The following is an 11625-nucleotide window of genomic DNA, read 5'->3' as shown; positions in this document are numbered from 1 at the left end:
CCTTCAACTGAAGAATGGATAAACAAAATGTGGTACATATACACAATGGAATTCTTTCATATTTCCACAAGCACTCCTCCTGAGAACATCATTCAGAGCTCTCTTGCTTGATAAAAACTATTGGCCTCCATCTAATACTTCCACTCAAGCATAATCATTCACAAGTAAAATACCTGGTCACTCAAGTACATTCAAGATTATATTTCTAGCCATTAAAGACCCCAAATAGGATGCATACAGTAGTAAGAACACCATGATTGACAGCTATGAGCATTCTACACAAGCCACCAGTGATCACAGGAAATCAACAAATATTTCAAGGCCATATTTGAGATCACTAATGCCAACACTGTTTTCTGTCCTCTCCCATCAGGTTCAATGGACGCTGCCTATAGAAAACGGGTTAAAGAACATGGTTGTAATGTCTAGAGGCCTCCAGGGGAAAGGTGAGGTCTGTTCCCTCATCTTTTAAGACAGTCTGTTTTTTGTTTGTTTGTTTGTTTGTTTGTTTCTGTTTGTGCATGGTATGCATGTGTATATGCTTGTCTCATATGTGTGGGGTGGGGGGTACATGTGTGCTCATGCATGTGCACGTGAACATGTGGGGGCCTGAAGTGTTTTATGGTTCTTCCACTGTATTTGCTGAGGCATAGTCTCTCAGTCAGACCCAGAGTGAGGAATACAGTTAGTCTAACCAGCCAGCTTGTTCAGGAGATCCCCTGTGTCTACTTTCTATGGCTGGAATTACAGGTGGGCCACCACATCCACTCAACGTTTACGTGGTCTCTGGGGAGTCCAAACTATAGACCCCATGATGGTTCTATAAGTACTTCAACCACAGAGTTCCTGCTCAAGTCTCAGGCTGGCTTTAATACGGACTATGGCGTGTTCCAGAGCTTGCCCACTCTGGGAGCACTCAAGATGTGGCCAGAATTTGCCATGGAGAGAAGTGACAGTGAGGAGGGACTTTCAGGAGGTTGAGATCGAGGTGGAGGAAGATAACTCAGCCAAAGAAAGTGACAAGAACAGCGGTAAGAATGAGGCCATCTTGGGACTCACAGCCCAGCTGACCCAGAGCTGAATATAGGTGTCTTAGTGCTCAAGAGAGAACACCTAAAAAGGTGCCCAGACACCCAGGTAACCCCAAGAAATGACAAATCCCTGTGGTCTTGGGTCGCCATGCTTTTAGGCGGCTTATTACACAGCTACAGTTAATTAACAAAGTCAACACTAAGTCAGCTCAGTACATGTGTTAACATTTGAAAGATTTATTTTATTTTTAATTATGTGAATCTGTGTTTAGGTACATGCACCTGAATGTGAGTGGAGCTAAAGTTATACACAGTTGTGAGTTGCCCAACGTAGATGCTGGGAACTGAACTTGGGTCCTCTGCAAGAGCAGTACACTCTCTTAACCATGGATCTAGTTCTCTACTGAATGCCAGTTACACTGAATGTCAAATTTGTTCAGAAAATAAAAAAATGTATGGTGTCGTGTTTCTTTTTCGGGGAGGAAAGTTATAAAAAAATAAACTGACCATACCAAAAAACATGGTAACCATCTTGCCGTTAGTTTTTCTTTCTTCTACAGATAATTTGCTTTTTACTTTGGCTGTAATATATAACCCACAAAAGAAAACTGTTTTCCCAAAATGAATGATAACATTTTGTCCTTAGTATTTGTTTCTTTTATGCATTTTTCTCTTTTTGTTGAGATATACAAAACACAGGGAGGTAATTCCTGTTTTCCAGAAACTAATATATTTGCTTGGTTTGATTTGTTCAATCAATCATTACCGACTGGGCATGTGCTACTTTAAAGAATAAACTTAGAGAGGGGTGCAGCCGGGTGGGGACAGCACCTGCATCACACACACTATGCCTTGAGTCCGACTTCCAGCATCACAAAATGAATTAATTAAGCATGGAAAAGTACCGCTCAGCCTCCCATTTAGAATCAGATCAAACTAGACCCATGAGGGGAGAGACCCACATGGCCCAACCCTTCCCTCAGGAGCTTTTAGCAGTTAAAGCTTGTTGAAGGAGGTAGAAATGTTTTCTTTCCTGGTGTGGCCACTGGTAAGTTGCCCACCCTCCTGTGAATGGCCCCCAATGACATAAGCAACCCTAGAAAAGCTCACTGGTCATCAAAGCAAAAAAGATAAGGAAGTAGAAGGAAGGGGGTCCATGGGATTTGGGGGAACAAGAGTAGGTAGTGAAGGGATGAACGTGATCAAAATACATTATACACACACACACACACACACACACACACATATATGTATATATAAATATGAAAATGTCATAATGAAACCAATTTTGTATAATTAAAATATGATAGCAGGGGGCAGTGAGAAGGCTCAGCAGGTAAAGGTGCTTAATCTCAAGCCTGACAAATGGCCTGAGTTTGATCCCCCGACCCACATGGTAGAGGGAAAGAACTGGCTCCTGCAAGCTGTCTCCTGGCCTCTACACACACAGCCCATGAAAAACACAGCCCACAACACAACACACACGCACAAATAAGTAGATAGATGATAGATAGATAGATAGATAGATAGATAGATAGATAGATAGATAGATAGATAGATAGAAGATAGATGATAGATGTAAAATATGTTAGCAAAAGATTTGTTTAAAATTTTAATGAGTAGTGGAATTTGCATATATAGAATTTAATGACTAGTGGAATTTGCATATACGGCATTTAATGAGTAGTGGGATTTACATATATAGAATTTAATGAGTAGTGGGATTTGCATATATAGCATTTGTGAATGAGGACACATATACCACAGACACCTGTGGGGGTGGGGAGAGGCTTGGATTCCTCCACAATAAAATATTTCCTGGCTACTCCTGAGCACTTGATTTTGGAAGCGTGTGTCTCCCTTACTCTTCCTGGTTCTTACGCATCGGTGTTTCCCTGGCACCCTTCTTTCTCCGGATGCTCCTCTATATTGTAACCAGCATGCTTTGCTCCATGCCTCTTTCTTCCCTGAAGCGCACATTTCACTTTCCCTTCACAAAGATGGGCCTTGCTGACCTCAGGAAGAACACGTCATCCTTGCTTCTCTCTCTTCTTTGTGTGGTGGGTACAGCCCTTCCTCACATCTGTAAGTGGTGGGCCAGATGATGCATAGAGTGTCCAGACTGTGTCTGTTATTAGCAACTTTCACCTGTTGTAAGAGTTTACAAACCCTGGACTTTGGATCAATGCTCAATCCATTGTAAATTGAGAAAATTCAGGCAATGGGAGGAGAAAAAAAATTTCTTTCCATCTAAAGGAGAATCCATGTGTTGTTAACTGTCTTTGTTCTTGCCTTGTTAATGCTTTAGTTTGTAAAATAAAGTAAGTGTTGACCCCTCAAAAAATAAAAAGCTAGACCCATCAATCCACTGTACTTACCAGAAATTAATTGACCCTGAAAACTCTCAGTGTCCTTATCCTGTCAAAAGGGGTCAATGTCATGAGATGGAAGAATTGTTGAAGTGGCAACTGTGACAGGGTAGAGGGCGTATAGAGCCAAGTACCTGGAATAGAACATGCTTCGGGTAAAGAATTCTTCTTACAATATGGTGACCTCTTCCAGGGAAAAGACAGTCAACACCACATGCAATCCGGTAACAGCCAAGCGGCCTGCAGCCTGGTGCCCTCAGTAATGAGGCTTTCTCCTAATAATGCATCTGTACATAGCCAATTCTGTTTACAATGTTTCCTTAATGCAAACCTCACATGTATCTTGTTCAACTTCTCCATGATTTGGTGCTGGACATAGTGGCATCTGCCTATAATCTCATCCGTGGGGCAGAGGCAGGAGGATTGCTGCAAACTAAAGGCTGGCCTGGCCGTCATAGTGAGTTCAAGGCTAGCCATAGCTGCATAGAAAGTTCCAAGCCAGCCAGGGCTATGCAATAATATCACTTCTTTAAAAAAATAACAAAAATGAAAAGTCAATTCCAATATTTATTCCACGTGTTACTGTATTCTATTACTATGACACATTATTTTAACCTTCAAATCTAAACAAAGCATATATAGAATATGTCATCTTCCTCACAGGAGCCATTCCAGCACTTTCTGATGGAACTTCTTGTGTTAAGGGAAGTTCTGGGCATCTGATGTGCACTGGACTGAAGAGACAGTTCAGCTGTGAAAAGCTGTGCTGCCTTCCAGAGGATGGAGTTCAGCCAGGCAGCTCACATCCCTCTGTAATCCCAGCTCCAGGGGATCTAACACCCACTTCTGGCACCTGCATGATGTTGTATGGGCACCTGCACACATGTGGTTTACATACATACACACAAAAATCTTTCATATAATGAAACAAATCTTGGACACATGTGGCTATTGGCCCTTTGACATATGACCATTGCAACTAAGGAAACTACTCTTTATTTAATTTTTATTCATTCAAGGTTTTATTATTTATTTATTGAGACACAGTCTCACTCTGTTACCTGGATTCAAACTAGCACACTCAAGAGATTCTTCAACCACAAACTCCCAAATGCTGGGGTACTAACATGTGCCCCTGCACCAGCTCGATCTAATTTCAATGATTTCCTGTGGCCCGTGGCTTTGTACTCAGCACTGGACACTTTTCTTCACCAGGCCTACTATCCTCCATTTCTTTAAACATCGTATGTGTGTGTGTGTGATTGTCGTCCAAAATAGGGATGCCTTATTCAGAATAAATAGAGAAATCAAAGAATCCAGAGATTGCAGAATGTCATTCATATTGCATCTAGCTCAGGAGATTCCATGTTCATAATTGATGGGCAAATGCACTTTCCCAGCAGGATGGAGCACAGTGGGACTTTCAGTTCTTCTGTTCTTGAGACCAGATACAAGTTTCCATGAATGGAAGCTGGTAATAGCCTGTATCCTCTCTCTCTCTGTCTCTGTCTCTCTCTGTCTGTCTCTCTTTCTCTCTGTCTCTCTCTCTGTCTCTCTGTCTCTCCCCCGTCTCTCACCATCTCCCTCTCTCCCTCCCTCCCTTCCTCCTCCTTTCTCTTTCCTCCTCTATCTCCCTTCCACCTTCTCTTTCTACCTTCCCTTCCCTCTCCCTTCCTCCCTCCACTTCTCTGTGTATCTGTCTGTCTGTCTCTCCTATCTCTTTGCCTCTCTGTGTGTATCTCTCTGTGTCTCTCTCTCTCTGTCTCTCTCTCTCCCTCCCTTCCTCCTCTAGTAGAGACACATGCTGACTACTACTGACCTAACTGTCAGCTAAAGTCTCTCTTCCCTGCACACCATCCTTCTCTTGTGAATATGTTGTATCATTTTTTGTCACTACCCACATGCAGGCCTTCACATGAACTCTGAGTATCTTTTCTTTTGGGATCCCAATCATGGAAACATCTGGGAACTTGAATTCACACCACCAGCTGAAGACAGTTGCTCATCTTGCTGGACAGTAGACAGTAGAGGTGTCTGTCTGTCTGTCTGAGGTGCTTGTTGTAGGACAAAGCTGCCCTGCTTTAAAAAGAAAGCACTCTCCATGTTTCAGAAAACTCAGCTTTGTAGTGCAATCAGGGCTTGGACCAGATCCCTAGCCAGCACCTTGTTATTTCAACTCCTCTTCGAGCCCACCTGGTATGCCAATGATGTCTTCTATGACAGCACTTGGAAAACTACCAAAGGTGAAGGACCTGGGTTCTTTAACTTTCCAATCTGCCTGTAAGATAGAATAAAAATACATTATCAGAAAAACAGACTGAAAATGACAAAAATGTTCTATTTGTATTTTATGTGTATGAGTGTGTGTGGAGGGGAGCTTAGGAAGCCTTGAGTTAATGTGTAAAGAGTAGACAAAGTCCTGAGTGGATGTGTGTTGTTTGATATGAGTGTAACCATGTCAAGGACCCAACATCTCAGGCCCATGAGAATGGCAAAGCCTTGCCCTGGGGTGAAGCTCAAAGGTTTGGCAAAGCCTTCCTCTGGTCTGAGTGCAAACGCTGACCGTGTGTGCCAGTACCAGTTTTTACAAATGATTGACCAGTGTGTTCAAAATCTAGCAGCTGCAGCTTCCTCCTTACAGATCTTCACAGCCAGGTCTCCCACAGGCTTCCTACTGTGACTAGCTAACTGCTCTGCCCTGTAGGAGACAAGCTAACTCCTCTCCCTGTGCTGTACATAACGAACTGGATGGGGTTCCAGGGTGCTGTGTGATCGGTGACACTCCATCAGACTGCACACAGTCCACCTGATTCCAGCTTTTCTCGATGTGTTTCTGTGTACCCATCCTTTCTTTATTCTCTTGCCATCCCTATCCATGTTTCAGGGACCAAACCATGCAGGACACAGCATTAGTGTTTTGCCTGCCCATGTAAATATACTGCGTGTGTGCCTGGTGCCCTCAGAGGCCAGAAGAAGGCACTGATGGCTGTGAACTGCCATGTGAGTGCTGGGAATTGAACCCCAGTCCTCTGCAAAAGCAGCAAGTGCTTTTAACCTGAGAACCATCTCTCCAGCCCCTGACTAATAACAGTTTGATTTCCAGATTGATCAGGCAGGACATCACTGTTAGATATACCCAGTGCAAGAGAACTATGGGAAATCAAGAACTATAAAACTTGGACATGTTACTTTGAAGGTTTATAGAGATTATGTAAAATTGTGATTGTACTCACTTTTTTGTTTTTGTAGTCCAAATCCTCACCAGTAGAAACTTGGGGTGGGGAACCAAACATGTGTTCATTTAGGCTGCCAGCCTTGTGTTACTTGGTAATGCAGTGTCTTGTCTGTTTCTCATTGCTATCACAGAACACCTGACACTGAACGGCTCAATGAAAAGAGCTTTTCTTAGCTCACAGTACTCAAGGCTAAAAGTCTTGAGATTGGGAGGCTGAAAATGTTTGAGTCCTGGATGGTCTTAAAATACATTGTAGCATGCCAGGCAGTGGTTGCACATGCCTTTAATCCCAGCACTCAGGAGGCAGAGGCAGTTAGATCTCTGTGAGTTCAAGGGCAGCCTGATCTACAGAGTGAGTTCCAGGACAACCAGGCCTACACAAAGAAACGCTATCTCAAAACAAAACAATTGCTGTAGCATGATGGAGGAGTAGAAGGAGAAGTGGAGTATGAGCAGAACACATATTCAACAAGTCCCCAAGGGAGGTGCAAAGCTTTACAACACCCACTGTAGACTACCAACCCATTCCCTGGAGAAATAAGGCAGTGTCTAGAGAAGGACATTAATCCATACAAGGAATCAAATTTCAAAAGTTTTGGTGAGAACAAACTGTAGCATGCAGCAGTAGATAACTAAAATAGATTTTACCTAAAGGTAGGATACTGCCATAGCCGGCAATTAAAATGTGGGGACGGCCAGGTCTAGTGGCATAGTCCTGTAATCCCAGCTATTTGGGAGGCTGAGGCAGGAGAGTCATGAGTTCAAAGACACTGTGGACTAGAAAGAGAGTTCAAGTGAAACCCTGTCTCAAAATAGAAAAATGGCTAGGGATATAACTCAGTAATAGAGCACCTGCCATGCATGAGCCCTAGTTTCAAACTCCACTACTGCAAAAATAAATACATAATAATTAAATCCAAGTCGATACACTAACCATGGGAAAGGCTTTGGAGCCAGGAGGGGAGTGAACAAAAACAAAGCAGGATAGAAAGAAGTCAAACAACTGGGCAGTAGAAATCTTGATCTTGACTTTGAGGACTACACCAGTGAGAGCTGGCACAAAGAAAGGAAGGAAGGAGGTGCTCCCAGCAGCTTGGGGAGGTGCTCCCAGCAGCTTGGGGAGGCTCTCTAGAAGCTGGAACATGGCGTTCTCAGGTGGTGACAGGAAGCTCAGTGAAGCTGTCAGCTGGTACAGTTCTGTAGAAAGTATAGTATGTGCTTAGATGCATACGGTCACTTCCGGAGACTTCCAAGCATGGTGGGAGGCATCACTTGGTCTCTTATCGCTTTCAGTAAAATGTGAGAAGAGGGCAGGAAAGTGACAGGACTGGGGACGTGAATGTCATCCCTTAGGAAGCTGGAGGTGGGATGGGCAGACATCCTTGAGAACCTAAAGAAGATTCCACCTCCACAGTCTCCCCTCCACAGGACATTAAATTTGGTGAATGGCTTTTAGCACCTTGATAGTCTAGGAAAATTTCCCATCAGTAGATTTTTGTATTACCCTCTGCAAAGTAGAGTTTCCCTATGATATTTTGTTAAGATTAAACAAACAACAGCTGCTGTTTTGGTGACCTGGCCCCTGAGCTAACCTTCCAACAGGATGGCTGTGTTCATGGATTTACCAGTTTATTCCATAATGTTTCATCTCCATGAGTTTTATTCTTGCTTGTTATCTTGCCTTTTTGTAAATAATGAGTGTTTACCTTGTCAATCAGGGAACTTATGTGCAGAAGTTTTTATTTATGATTTAAGGTACAGTATGTGTTTTATGATAACCACATCAGAGTCTGAAAAGAAGCAGATTTTGATGGGTATGGAGAGTGCAGTTCACTTGTTATACATAAAGTCATCTTACTGTCAAAACTTGAACTTTTATTTTTAAGAACAAAATTACACAAAATTTGAAAGAATAGTATCAACAAATTCTCATATACTCTCAGTTTTTCTCCGAAGGTTTTCATTTTTTTTATTCTTTATGTACAAAGACTAGCATGATCTGTTTCATTGTGTAGACAATCTTGAATAATCCATTCAAGGTCGCTTAGTCCAACTTAATGAGGCCTATGTCCTTTGCATACTGGCGGAAACATTGACGGCTGCTGTGGGATGGTCTGTATGTCAAGTGTGTTGCTGATTGGTCAATAAATAAATCACTGATTGGCCAGTGGCTAGCCAGGAAGGATAGGCAGGACAAGGAGGAGAATAAAGCTGGGAAGTGGAAGGCTGAGTCAGAGAGACACTGCCAGCCACCACGGTGACAAACAGCATGTGAAGATGCCAGTAAGCCACGAGCCATGTGGCAAGGTATAGATTAATGGAAATGGATTAATTTAAGCTGTAAGAACAGTTAGCAAGAAGCCTGCCACGGCCATACAGTTTGTAACCAATATAAGTCTCTGTGTTTACTTGGTCGGGTCTGAGTGGCTGTGGGACTGGCAGGTGAGAGAGATTTGTCCTGACTGTGGGCCAGGCAGGAAAACTCTAGCTACAGACGGCATATGTTCAGGCCGTATTTCCGAATCAGACCGTGGCAGTTAGAGCAGACAGGGCAAGAGCAAGAACCCTGGCCGAACTTCCACGGGCGGGTGACTCCAGTAGAGCTGCTGGTGACCCATCTTGCCTTCAGACAGCCAACGAGGAAAAAGGCCAGTTTTGTTTTGTTTGTGTGTGTACATGTGTATATGCATATGAGCCATGCATGTGTGCATATGTGAACATGCATCTTTGTGGACATGTATGTATATATGAATTTATATGTATGAGTAAATGTATATATGTGCATATGCTATGCATGTGTGCATACATGAATATACATGTATGTGGATGTGTGATTGTATGCATATGTATGCATATGTTTATGCCATGAATGTGCACATATGTGTAGATACACGTGTATGGATGTATGTGTACATTTGTATATTGATGTGAGTATAACATGGATGTGTATGTGTGTATATATGCCATACATGTGTGTGTATGAGTGTACATGTGTGTGGATGTTGCATGCATGAATGTGTTCATATATGTGAGAATGTTATTTCAGAGGAAGACACAAATATAATGACCTTTTGCCCCTAGATTCTCCACTTTGTGGCCCCTAAGCTCAAGAACCATCACAGTAAACCAGAAAGCAAATATTCAGCTCAGGAAATTGAATGTTGATGAAATAGCGTTTTGTATAAGAATACTAAATATGTCTCATATCATCTTCACCCTGCATCCCTTGTCCCAACACTCTCCTTTGATGTAATATTTTCTTGAATCCAGGATTGTGTTTTTGTCCCCGTTGATCCGGACAACTGAAGGGTCAGGACGCCTTCTGTGGGGCTGCGGCTCCGTGTGCCCCGTTGTCCTTTCCTTCTGCCTTGTTCTCTCTGCTTTGCTGCCCCACCACACACTGCACTGGACCTTCCTTGTCATGAGACATACCCTACAGGGCACATCCTCTGCCTTAAGGACCCTCCTGGGCATAAAGCCAGTTCCAAGAAGCAACCAGACTGGGTAGTCTGCCTGTCCCTGCTGAGCTCACGGCCCCCTTAGAGATTCCAAAAAGATCCCAGAGCTTTGAGCTCAGATTCTAGAGCAAAAACCGACTTCTGGGGATAAACTCTTAGTAAGCTATTTCCTGCTCAATGAGGATAAAAAAGATCCTGTTTAAAGGATTAAAAAGCAAATTAAAACAAGATAAACCAAACAGAAACAAATGAACCTAATTGGATTTCAAATGAATAACAAAATCACACTGGAGAGAAGAAAATACTCAAATTAAAAAAAAAAAAAAAAATTAAAGCCAGGCATGGCAGCTCACACTTGCAATCCCAGCACTCAGGCTCAAGCAAGACGACCATGAATCTGAGGCCGGGACCTAGGAGACAGCTCACAAACTTGACAAACGGAGTTTAATCCCTGTGACAGACATTGTGGGAGGAGAAACCAGCTCCTGAGTGCTGTCCTCTGACCTCCACGTGTGCACCGCACTGTGGCACCGAAATTCCTAGCTTGTAGTTTAGATGTTAGGCCACATGTACCCACATACACACGGGTCCCTGTGACGACATACAAAATAAGTCAATTAATGATTAAAAATGTAATTTTAAAAGCCTTTAAAAAAAAAAAGACTTTGAGGCAGCCTGGGATACACTATCAGACCCTACTTTTAAAAACGAATATGCAAATGAATTAAACCAAGGAACCAGCCGCAGTATTCCACTCTCAGACTGAAACCAACAGAAAGGCCGAGGGTGTGATGGCATGTGCTTAGCCTGCATAAATAAGGCCTCAGGATTGATCCCTAACACCTACTTAAAACAGATAGATAAAACAAAGAGAACCAAACAGATATTAACTTCTAACTAGTCCGTTTATCATGACGGTGTGCACTGCCATCCAGAGGCTTTCCCACATTCCCGGGTCCAAAAGCAGCCATCTGAAACAGTGTTGGAAAGAACATGGGCAGTACAGAGTGAACTTCTGACTTTCATCCTAGATGGATGGAGGGAGGGAAGCCAGCAGAGTTTATAACTTGAAAAGATCTCAAAGCTGCAGGCTTCCAGTGCCCCAGCCTGTCTAAACGCCTTTGCATGGGAAAAACCAGAGACTCTCACATACTGTCCTCTCCAGGGGAAGTATGGGAGGGTTGTAAGTGCCTGTGGCAGGACACACAAAGGAGTGTTCAGAAAATATTGGGGGTGGGGCCGGAGAGACAATTCAGTGACTGAGAGCATATTGCTCTTTCAGAGGACCCAAGTTGGATCCCCAGCACCCACAACGTCCTCTAACTCCAACTCCAAATAACCCAGTGCCTCTGGCCTCCTTGGACAGCAAACACACGCATGCACGCATGCATGCACGCACACACGCACACACGCACACACAACTTGTGTTTAAAAATAAATGAGTCTCTTTTTTTTAAATTGAGGATCAGAGACAGTAATGACTGGGGAACGCCAAAAGGCACACACCTGGAAAAATCTGGGGCAATTGAAGC

At 43.2% G+C, this 11625-nt stretch overlaps 1 pseudogene; it reads right to left on the bottom strand.

Moving 5' to 3' along the window:
* Positions 1-8679: 8679 nt before the first annotated feature.
* Positions 8680-9253, bottom strand: LOC131908594 (small ribosomal subunit protein uS14-like; annotated as a pseudogene).
* Positions 9254-11625: the final 2372 nt, after the last annotated feature.

This window comes from Peromyscus eremicus, chromosome 4 (assembly GCF_949786415.1).
Source record: "Peromyscus eremicus chromosome 4, PerEre_H2_v1, whole genome shotgun sequence".
Lineage (NCBI taxonomy): Eukaryota > Metazoa > Chordata > Mammalia > Rodentia > Cricetidae > Peromyscus > Peromyscus eremicus.
Note: the sequence above shows the minus strand (reverse complement) of the source record. Positions and strands in the feature narration are given on the sequence as shown.